Genomic DNA, 10,388 nt, shown 5'->3' on the forward strand with positions numbered 1-10,388 from the left:
ATCTCTGTACAAAGTGTGCAAGTAGATCAATATCAATAAGAGTTGGGGTACCGATGCTTATACGGAATGATGATCAATGTGTTTCAGGGGAAATGTCTGTGGCCCTGTGGATAGAGAGCCTGGAACTACAAAAGGTTAAAATCCCAGAGCAGCCACTTGTTTTGTCCTTGAGCTAAACACAGCAGCGTCACTGATCAAACTGCATTACTAGAAAATGATTAACTGTATCATGGCAATTACTTAATTCCACTTGACATTAAATGAGGAGTGAGACAAAAATCTCTTACAGTACTGTCACACGATTTTAATATGTTTAATGAACAGATGCACTAAGCCTAGATACTTAAGTGCGTGTCCTGATCTCAGAGCCCACTCCCTTTATACCTTGCAGCTCAAACATGCTTATTGTCATGGTCACACCCAAAACCCTGACCACCGTAGTCTACTTACTATATACGGCCCATTAATATTAACTGAATAACATTAATTGGGAAATTGGGAAAAACCTCATCTTATTCTTCTTCTAAGACTTATTTTTATTCTTAATGGTCATGTAATGGTAGTGGGCATGAGTGTGATGTCACCATGATGTGATGTCATGGGCAGAAACTGAAGTTGGTCTACTGACTGATGAACAGTGGACTAACTGGGGGATCTGGATTCTTACTCACTGATCAAAATAAACTATGTTTCTTCATAGCATAATGAAATATTTCTCTAAACATTTGTCCAACCCTGGAGGATTCTTACAACCAGTGGTGGCTTCTTTCTCTTGGGAGTTCGTGGGAGTCGACTTTGTGGGGCCCCCGCCAAGGTCTTCATGGAGCAACGAATACATTCTAGTCTTCGTAGACTATTTCACTAAGTGGGTTGAGATCTGCCCAGTGTGGGAAGTGTCTGCTCATGTGGCTGCCAATAAGTTCCTTTCTGCGGTCTTCGCCAGACATGGCACACCAAAACACCTGGTGTCGGATAGGGGTGTCCAGTTTGTCAGCGACATGTTTGAGTCAGTCGTGGCGGCGTTGGGGACTGTCCACAGGCTGATTACAGCCTACCACCTGCAATCCAACCAAACTGAGAGAGTGAATTGGACAACGAAGCCCGCAATCAGAGCTTATGTTGGATCTAAACACAGGGAGTGGGACCATAACCTTTCACTTATCTCCTTTGCACTGAGAACGGCTCCTCATCAGAGCACGGGTGATTCACCTGCCTTCTTCCTTTACGGCAGGGATCTCAACATGCCACTGGACCTGTGGATGCAACCTGAGCTGGAACCTGCTCCAAAGACTGTGGAAGTCTACAAGTCTGAGCTGCCTGCTGCTCTGTGGGATGCATATGATCATGTGCGCCAGTCTTTGACAGCCAGTAATGAAACACAGAAATGTCACTATGACAAGAAAAGGAGACAGGTGACAGTCGAGATTGGAGACTTGGTTCGGCTGAGAACTCATCCACACTCTGACACATCCGCCAGTTTTACTGCCAAATTGGCCCCCTTGTACAAGCGTCCCTATAGGGTTGATCAAGTGATGTAGGACTTAAATTAAAAGTTGTCTAGGGTCTCAGACAATTCCAACGCAGGAGTTCATCATGTGTCCAACCTCCTACCCTTCTTCACTTGGAGAGGTGATGCACAATCTCCAAAAAATCCTTCTCTGACAGCAGCGTAGACTGACCGCGGTGAGTTGGACAGCTGGAGAAATGATGAGGAGGAGGAATATGGGTTTGACTTCCTCTTTGGCAATGGGGAAGACATTGGCCCTCCGGTTGGGGAAAGTGAGGAGGCCCCGGCAATGCTGGAACAGTCAGCGAGCCTTGGTGTCTCACCAATGGAGACAGATCTGGAGGAACGAAGGCCATTGATCTCACTGACTCACGCTCACTCCTCCCGACACTCATTTAGGCCAAGACACACACTTAGGGTGACCTCTAACTGGGCCTCTAATCATTGGTCTCACCCTCATTTTGCTCAGAAGTTTGATTTGTGAGTTGAGGGCCTTTTCTGTGTCTACTGGGGTTCACTGTCTTTTGTTTTGTTCTAATTAAGGACCTGTTTTCACACAAGGGGTTTCATCTAACCACGAGTGTTTTGGGTTTTTTTTTAAGTCTGGTGCTTAGTTGACTAAGTAGTTTAAAGTGTGAGCAATTTCAGCATTTTCACTGTGCTCTGTTTTCTTTGGAGATTTTGTTATATGCCTTTAAAGAGGAAAAAGCCTTCAGCTGTTTGTATACCTGCAGAGTGTTGGATATGGGGATACTGGTTTTGAGCTTTGTGCCATGGAAGTCTTTTATTTTCTCAATTTTTTATTTCTGATTTTTCACTTTTCCTCCCAATTTAGTGGCCAATCGACCCCGATTTTAGTTCAAACACCCACCCTCATACTGTATGTGTTCACCAACTGCATCTCTCCAGCCGGCAGTCTCGAATGAGACGCCTTGCTACTTTTGTGACAAGGCGAATCCAGGCCAAACCACTGCTTTTTCCGACACACACAGAGACGCATTCATGTGAAGAACACAAGCCGACTCCGCCCCCCTCCCGAAGACAGCATTGCCAATTATTGCTGCTTCATCAAGTCCGGCCATAGTCGGATCTGACGAGACCGAGGCGCGAACCCCGGTCCCCAGTGGGCAACTGCATCGACACAAAGCCGATGCTTAGACCGTTACACCACCGCGGACCCAGTCTTTTATTTTCATCAAAACACTAAATGTAGTCTAGGCATTTGAGTCCCTCTCCTTTCTAGTGAGGCCCGAGGAGATGGCCCTTGTTTTAAGGGGGTGGAAGGTATGATCACTGCCTAGGTGTCCATTTTTTGACGTATTACTTCCATTGAGGGGAAAGTCCCGGTTTAATTGTGGTATTGGGTAGATGCTCGTGTGAACTGTCATCTGCAATTTTTGTAATAACCCTCTTTTCGGTGCTGAAACCATGACCTGTATCACAACAATGTCTGTCCTCAATAAAACTACAGCTGAGGTATGAAGATTTTTTTGTCTAGTGACTCCGCGGAGATCACCCCAGTCTCTACAATCTGCAGAGGACAGACTGGATTATTGCAGTGTAGACTGAATCAGCAGTTCCCAAGGCAGGTTGAACTTCCTGAGCTGGCGGAGATAGTACATCATCTACTGGGCCTTTTTGCAGCCCAGCCTTTTTGATGATTGTGTTTATGTTGGATGCCCATCTTAGGTCCTGGGAGGTTGTGGAACCCAGAAATCTGTAGATTTTCTCTGCAGACACCGTGCTGTTGAGTGTGGTGGTGGTGGGGGGGCAGTGTTGGGGGGCTCTTCCTGAAGTCCACGGTCATCGCCACTGTTTTTAGCGCATTCAGCTCCAGGTTGTTATGGTCGCAGCAGAGGGCCAGCTGTTCAACCTCCTGTCTATATACAGACTCGTCACCATCCCAGATAAGGCCAATGATGGTTGTGTCATCTGCAAACTTCAGGGGTTTAACAGATTGGTCTCCTGAGGTGTAGCCATTTGTATAGAGGAGAAGAGTAGAGGAGAGAGCACACATCTCGAGGAGCGCCAGTGCTGATTGTCCGGATGCTGGATGTGATTTTCCCCAGCCTAACCTGGTGCCTCCTGTCTGCCAGGAAGTTTTTAATCCACTGGCAGATGGGGGCTGGTACAGTGAGCTGGGTGAGTTTGGAGTGGAGGATATCTGGGACATTGATATTGAATGCTGAGCTTAAGTCCACAAACAGGACCCTTGCGTGTGTCCCTGGGGAGTCGAGGTGTTGGAAGATGTAGTGTAATCCCATGTTGACTGCATCCTCCACTGACCTGTTTGCTGAGTAAGCAAACTGTAGGGGGTCGAGCAGGGGGGCTGTGATTTCCTTCAGGTGGGCCAACACCAAACTCTCAAAGGAATTCATGACCACAGACTAAAGGACTACAGGGCAATGGGCCTGTAGTCATTTAATCCTGTGATACGGGGTTTCTTGGAGACCGGGATGATAGTGGTGCTCTTAAAGCAGGAGGGGACTTCACAAATCTCCTGTGATCTGTTGAAGATCAGTGTGAAAATGGGGGACAGCTGGTCAGCACAGACTTTCAGACAGGAGGGTGACATGCCATCCGGGCCCGGTGCCTTCCTGGTCCTCTGTGTCTGGAAGAGCTGGCGCACATCCTCAACACATCCTGAGTTCTGAGTGTGGGTGGGAGGGGGTCGGGGGGGGGTTGGGGGCTGGCAGGGAATGCAGTTGGTTGTGTGTTTTGGCTGGAGAGGGGTGTGAAAGTGCCCTTATCAAACATATTTACACTGCATCAATCTCTTTGTGTTGTTTTGAGAATATTTATCAGTTTGTTTTGCTTTAAATCAACATGCTGGTGTCAGAAGATGGCAGCGCGAATTCACATTTGCGGCAGTCTGGCGGCGGCCTCACCTGGCGTTGACTGGTGTTTTTGATGTCGTCGTGAGGAGTGCAGGGAGGTGTGTAGAGGGTGTCTGGCTGGGGGAGCTGGCGCTGGATCAGCTGAGAGAGCTTGGTCTGCTTCGTCTGGTGGGCCCGGGGACCACGGCCCCTGCTTGGAGCTGCACCCGAGGAGCAGTGGCATTTGCAGAGCACTTTTTTTGGCTAAATTACGGTGGGGCTAATCCATACAGTGGCGAGGCTCAAATAAATGTCAGAATTTCAATGTGAATACATACACAATAGAATAGCACCTCCTCCTAACAGCTAGAAATCCCACGCATTAGGCGACTATGGGTTAGATGATTGCATGCTCCTTTTTTCACACGGAAAATTACATCGAGAGCAACAGACATGGACGGTCACTACTACTAATGAGTTTAGACAATACTATTCATGCTCTTTCAACTCATTCATGTTGTCAGACACACCCGTCCACTGCATGCTGCGCGGCGGCAGCATTTAAAACAAGAACATAGCACGTAGCGTATAAACACAAACAATGTGTCCGTTGTGGTGACCCACATCTATATATCGAGAGACATTCACCTAAGAGGACGGTGTACCTTTAAGGGAAGAGGCGAGGGGTCAGATAATGCACTTCCGCTTCCGGTTCACAGTGAGTTCAGTGTCGTTGTCGAACGTATGACATGCAAAGTTGGAGCTAGTAAACTACCTCGACTACGTCTACTCACGTCTCCTGTCTCGTTGTTTTCTAACTCCACATTGGTGACCCCGACGTGATCGAACTACTAATACGAGTATGTCTGACAACGACGACGCCGGTGCTAACAACATGGCTATTGCTAACGCTAGCATTTACACCGCTACTGTGAAGCTACCCGACTTTTGGCAGCATAATCCACGGCCGTGGTTTCAACATGTGGAAGCCCAGTTCCAGCTGAGAGGGATAACGCAGGATGCAACGCAGTACTTCTACGTAGTGGCGGCGTTAGACGCATCGACAACGGCGCGAGCAATGACACTGTTGGAAGCTCCGCCAGCTGCTGGCAAGTACGATGCTATAAAGACATTCCTCCTGAAACTATTTGAACTGTCGGAGCTGGAGAAGGCAGACCGTTTACTGTCCCCGAATGGCCTCGGCGACGGCAAACCGTCTGAGTTAATGGAAAAAATGCTGTCTGTGCTGGGATCGGCTGATCCGGCCTTTCTTTTCACACACATTTTTCTGAGGCAGCTCCCCGCACCTGTACTCACAGCACTGGCCAGTTCTCCTCTCGCCGCCTCCAAGGACTACCGTTCTCTGGCTGCTGAAGCAGACAGGGTTTTCCTGGCCAACCGGCAACAGTTTGTGCATGCCCTGCTACCCCACCAGACCGCCCCACCACCACCTGTGTACGACTATATGGACACCGCGGCTGCGGTGACAGCCCGCCGCCAACCTGACGACGGGCTCTGTTATTACCATGCCAGGTTTGGGGCAAAAGCAAAACGGTGTCGCAAACCCTGCAGTTACAGGGTTCAGGGAAACGCCAAGGCCGGCGCTCGTTAACGGCTATGGGCGCCGGCCGTGACTGCAAGCTGTTGTTCATCAGAGACTCCTTGTCGGGCCGGCGGCTGCTGGTTGACTCTGGCGCTCAACGCAGCATACTACCAGCACAAGCTGTGGACACGATGACCGACAGTCACGGCCCCCAGATGGACGCCGCCAACGGCACGTCCATTCGGACGTACGGTATCAGACATGTGGACGTGTGTTTTGGCGGCCGACGTTTCGGCTGGGACTTTGTGATGGCTGCTGTATCCACCCCGCTCCTAGGTGCGGATTTCCTCTGTGATTTCAACCTGCTGGTGGATGTTAAAAGCTGTCGCGTGATTGATGCCGTCTCTTTTGCGTCATACCCCTGCACGCTTGGGGGCGCTGGAGCGCTGTGCCTCGCTAACACACTCTCCACCGGGGATCCATACCAACGCCTGCTCGCAAATTTCCCCGAGCTCACCACACCCACCTTCTCCTCGGCGGTGGCCAAGCACGGCGTGGAACATCATATCACCACAGTGGGCCCCCCAGTTTACGCCCGGGCCCGACGCCTCGACTCGGCCAAATTCGCAATAGCCAGGGAGGAGTTTTCGACTATGGAGCGCCTCGGCATTGTCCGCCGTTCTGACAGCCCGTGGGCTTCCCCTCTTCACATGGTTACTAAGGCCGACGGGGGTTGGCGCCCGTGCGGGGACTACCGTCGCCTAAACAATGCCACGACCCCCGACCGGTACCCCATACCGCACATACAAGATTTCTCTACCCACCTGGCGGGCGCTGCCATCTATTCCAAAATCGACTTAGTGCGGGGGTATCACCAAGTGCCGGTCCACCCACTGGATGTCCCAAAAACGGCTGTCATCACACCCTTTGGGCTCTTTGAGTTTTTACGTATGCCTTTCGGCCTTAAAGGGGCGGCGCAGACGTTTCAGCGCCTTATGGATTCTGTGCTCCGCGACATGCCATTTTTGTTTGTGTACTTAGACGACATCCTCGTGGCCAGCGCGTCGGCGGAGGAACACATGACGTACCTCACACAGCTGTTCGACAGGCTCAGCGAACACGGCCTCATCATCAACCCAGCTAAGTGTCAGTTCGGGGAGTCGTCCATCACCTTCCTCGGGCACCACATCACTCCACAGGGGGCCGTTCCCCTCCCTGCCAGGGTTGAGGCTGTCACCATGTTCCCCCGCCCCCGCACTGTACAGTCGCTGCAGGAATTCCTGGGCATGGTGAACTTTTATAACCGTTTCCTGCCCCGTGCCGCCCACATCATGCGTCCCCTGTATGAGGCCCTGCGGGGTAAGAAGTCTAAGGACGAGCTGGACTGGTCTTCGGGGATGGACGAGGCTTTTGTGGCCGCCAAGACCGCGCTGGCCAACGCTGCGCTGCTAGCTCACCCGTCGCCTGCCGCCCCCATAGCCCTTACAACGGATGCCTCTGACTACGCCGTGGGGGCCGTGTGTGAGCAGTGGGTGGAGGGGGGCTGGCAGCCGTTGGCGTTCTTCAGTAAACAACTCCGTGAGAGCGAGCGCAAATACAGCACCTTTGATAGGGAACTACTGGGTCTCTTCCTCGCAACCAGACACTTTAGGTTCCTATTGGAGGGCCGACAGTTCACCGCTTTCGTGGACCACAAACCGCTGACGTTCTGTATGGCCAAAACCTCAGAACCGTGGTCTGGGCGTCAGCAGCGCCATCTCGCGGCGGTTTCCGAGTTCACCACGGACATACAACACGTGTCGGGCAAGGATAACTTCGTCGCCGACTGCCTTGCACGGGCAGTTGTTAACGCCGTTCACTTGGGACTCGACTACGCCGCTATGGCAGCGGACCAAGCCAAGGACGCGACCGTTCAAGACTACCGGTCGACCCCTACGGCGCTACGGCTGGAGGAAGTGACGTTCGACGCGGCCAACACCACCCTCCTCTGTGACATCTCCACCGGTCAACCGCGCCCCCTGGTGCCTACTTCCTGGCGGCGCCGAGTTTTCGACACCGTCCATGGCCTTTCCCACCCGGGAGTGAAGGCCTCGACCAAGCTGGTGAGCGTCAAGTTCGTTTGGCCTGGGCTCCGTAAGGATGTTAGAGCCTGGGCCAGCTCGTGTGTGGCGTGCCAACGCGCCAAGGTGCACCGCCATACCAAGGCCCCTTTGGCGCCGTTTGTGGTTCCAGAGAGGCGGTTTGACCACGTCAATGTTGACCTGGTGGGTCCCCCGCCCCCCTCCCGTGGTTATACGTTCCTCCTCACTATTGTGGACAGGGCCACCAGGTGGCCAGAGGCTATTCCCTTGTCCTCCACGACGGCAGCAGAGGTAGCGCGGGCGTTCATCGGCTGCTGGGTGGCCCGTTTCGGCACGCCTGGTGACATCACGAGCGACCGGGGCTCCCAGTTTACCTCGGAGCTCTGGACGGCGGTCGCTGAGCACCTGGGGATGAAGATCCACCGCACTACGGCGTACAACCCGCAGAGCAACGGACTTTGTGAGCGGTTCCATCGGGACATGAAAGCCGCTCTGCGGGCAAGCCTCACTGGCTGCGACTGGATGGACCGGCTCCCGTGGGTCATGCTCGGCCTGCGTTCGGCCCCGAAGGAAGACCTCCAGACCTCCTCCGCTGAGCTGGTGTATGGCCAGCCCCTGCGGGTTCCGGGGGAGTTTCTTCCGGATGCTACGGCTCCCTGGTCGGCCGCCTCTCACCTCAGTGCGTCCCGGAGCGCTGCCGGTGCCTTCGCTCCCGTTCCGATGTCTCAACACTGCCTCCCCCGGTCCTACGTCCCCAAGGATCTGCCATTGGCGAGGTACGTCTTCATTAGGCACGACAGCCATCGGTCCCCGCTGCAGCCCCCATACGACGGGCCCTTCCGCGTCCTGGAGGCGGGGGATAAGAACTTTGTGGTGGACATGGGGGGCAGGCCGGAGCGGGTCGCTATAGACCGTCTCAAGCCCGCTCACTTGGACATTGGGGAGCCAATGCAATTGGCCCTACCCCCGCGGCGGGGGCGCCCTCCTAGGTCGGCCCCGGCACCTGCCTCTGTTCCTGCTTCGGTCCCGCCTATGGCCCGGGTTTCGGCCCCATCTGTTTCCCCTCCTGTGAAGCGCAGCCGTTATGGCCGCCGGGTCCGCCCTCCGACTCGTCACCTGTTTTCCCCGTGACTTTGCACTATGTCATTGACTGTTCTGTTGTAGAGTCTATTTTTATGTTCATGACTTGCACTTTTGCTGTTTTGCATTGTTTTGTTTAGGTGAATTCTGGGGGGGCCTGTGTGGTGACCCACATCTATATATCGAGAGACATTCACCTAAGAGGACGGTGTACCTTTAAGGGAAGAGGCGAGGGGTCAGATAATGCACTTCCGCTTCCGGTTCACAGTGAGTTCAGTGTCGTTGTCGAACGTTTGACATGCAAAGTTGGAGCTAGTAAACTACCTCGACTACGTCTACTCACGTCTCCTGTCTCGTTGTTTTCTAACTCCACACCGTAGTGCTGAACACCAACAGTAAACAATGTGTCTGAGTTTCATATTTGGCAGCGTAATTGTTCGTATGAGTGATTATAACGTACAATAAATGTCAATGGCGCTAGCTAGCAAGCTAATTTATCCGAATGTGTGTCCGTTCCTTTAAGAAAATGACGTCATCACTTTAATAGCGGCATTTGGTCTGCGCCCGTTGATAACACCGCTTGGAGATCGAAAATGAGAGTTTTCCTTCGCATTTGAGAATTGGTCTGGTGATGCCAGGTTAATGTGGTTAATTTTGCTTGGTAATTTTCTTGGTTGTTGCATGGTGGGGCTAATATAACATGTCGCCGCCACTGCAGAGGAGGAAACGCTGAGGGCGGTCTGACAGGACGCGGAAGCGGGGCGGGCTAAGCTAACTGCTAAATCATGCAGACTGGCGGTTCCGACAGTCATCCTGGCTGGCGTTCGTTCCCTTGGACAATGATTTTATTTTATTTATGTATTGTAGCGAATTCGGGGGACAACGCAACCACAGCAACTGCCGCGGCCGGGAAGCGAACCCGTATCGCCCGCACCGCAGGAGACATCGCTAACTGCTCGACTGAAGGGTCAGACCCACCAGCCAGCGGCCAGCGTGTCTACTTATCCATGCACGTTACAGTATTTATTTATTTTTGTACATGTTAGTTTGGGTATGTGTGTTCTTGTAGTTTTTGGATGTTTTTGTCTTTGTGTTGTACTACTGTGGGCTGGGGGATGCTTGAGGCCTTCCACATCAGATGCCTACAATGCATCCTGAGGATAACCTGGCGTCACCGAGTGATCCATACTGAAATACTCCGCAAGACCAACTGTATCAGCAAAGAGGCCTTCGATGGTGTTTTAAGCTCCCAACGTACTCTTCAAGGCAGCGCTGCATGGAAGGCACTCCCCGCCCCCTACAGTTTCAGCCAATCACAGCACTGGCGCTAACCCTAACCAGTGCTGTGATTGGATGAAACT

The sequence above is a fragment of the Lampris incognitus genome, chromosome 18 (genome assembly GCF_029633865.1).
Source record: "Lampris incognitus isolate fLamInc1 chromosome 18, fLamInc1.hap2, whole genome shotgun sequence".
NCBI lineage: Eukaryota > Metazoa > Chordata > Actinopteri > Lampriformes > Lampridae > Lampris > Lampris incognitus.